This window comes from Lynx rufus, unplaced genomic scaffold (genome assembly GCF_022079265.1).
Source record: "Lynx rufus isolate CCGP_SWC_20201006 ecotype Redwood Valley unplaced genomic scaffold, mLynRuf1.p SCAF_17, whole genome shotgun sequence".
In the NCBI taxonomy this organism is placed as follows: Eukaryota; Metazoa; Chordata; class Mammalia; order Carnivora; family Felidae; genus Lynx; species Lynx rufus.
Window position 1 is genome coordinate 7,012,347 of NW_025814831.1, and position 1,239 is coordinate 7,013,585.

General features: G+C 45.0%; 1 non-coding gene across 1 annotated transcript; it reads right to left on the reverse strand.

The window, feature by feature from the left end:
- Nucleotides 1–776: 776 nt before the first annotated feature.
- On the reverse strand, nt 777–879 carry LOC124512744 (U6 spliceosomal RNA). Its single transcript, XR_006962251.1, has one exon. It is a non-coding gene; the product is annotated as a U6 spliceosomal RNA (small nuclear RNA).
- Nucleotides 880–1,239: the final 360 nt, after the last annotated feature.

Below are 1,239 nucleotides of genomic sequence, written 5' to 3' on the forward strand. Positions count from 1 at the left end.
AGGCTCCAGGCTCCAAGCTGTCAGCACAGAGCCCGACGCGGGGCTCGAACTCACGGACCGTGAGATCATGACCTGAGCCAAAGTCGGATACTCAACCGACTGAGCCACCCAGGCACTCCTAGTTCTGCCTTATCCTTACTCTTCTTTTTGTCACTTTCACTTCGTTTCGATCAGTATTTACTTGGGTTTTCAACTGTTTACCATTTTGTAGACTCACACTTCTTGCACTCCTCTCCTTTCGGACTTTGCTTTATTGCTGTAGTACTTTTCTTTAGTGAGAGTCTGTGGGTGGATACGTCTTGCCTTTTTCCTTGTGTGTCCAAAAACGTCTTTTCCAGCTCTCACTCGGGTGGTGGGCTTATTGTTTCCTGTAAGTTTTTATAAGATTGTATCATTGCCTTCTGGACTTGAAAAGTGATGGCAGGAGGTCTGCTATGGTTCAACCTTCCCATCTCTTTTCTCTAGTGATTTTTTTCCCCCTCTCTGGTGATTTTTAAGCTTTCCTCTTTGTCTTAGATGTTCGATAAAGCCACCGCACTTTATTTCTACTGTTTTGAGTCAACGTGAGGACCCATGTGTTTTCAATTCTGAAAAATTGTCAGCTGTCAGCTCTGCAGATACGTCTCCCTCCCACATTCTTTATTGTTTTCCTCTCCACCACGCGTATGAGACATTGTAGGTAAAACTGTATGAAATTGTTGATAGTCAACCATTCCAGACCTACAGAGAGTTCAACTTAATACACTGGAGCTTCTCTTTGTTTCTTCTTCTTTTTTTGTAACACGGGACACCTCGTGAATCTGCATGCCATCTTCCTGCAGGGCCCACGCGAATCTTCTCCGTACCGTTCCAATTTTCATCTATATGCTGCTGAAGCAGACACAGGAGCCTCTCTGCCTGTTACGCAGGTCGTAAATTACTCTTTCCTGTTATCCACTGGAGTGTTCATTTTTTTTCTGCATTCTGTGTGATTTTTAAATGTCTGTTTTAGAGTTCAATCTTTTTGTTGCAACGTATCTATTCTTCTCCTTAACCTATTTAACTTTTTTTATCTTAAACATTTTTTTAAGGGGCACCTGGGTGGCTCAGTCGGTTAAGTATCCGACTTCGGCTCAGGTCATGATCTTGCGGTTCATGGGTTCGAGCCCCCTGTCGGGCTCTGTGCTGACAGCTCGGAGCCTGGAGCCTGCTTCGGATTCTGTGTCTCCCTCTCTCTCTGCCCCTCCCTCAAGCGTGCTC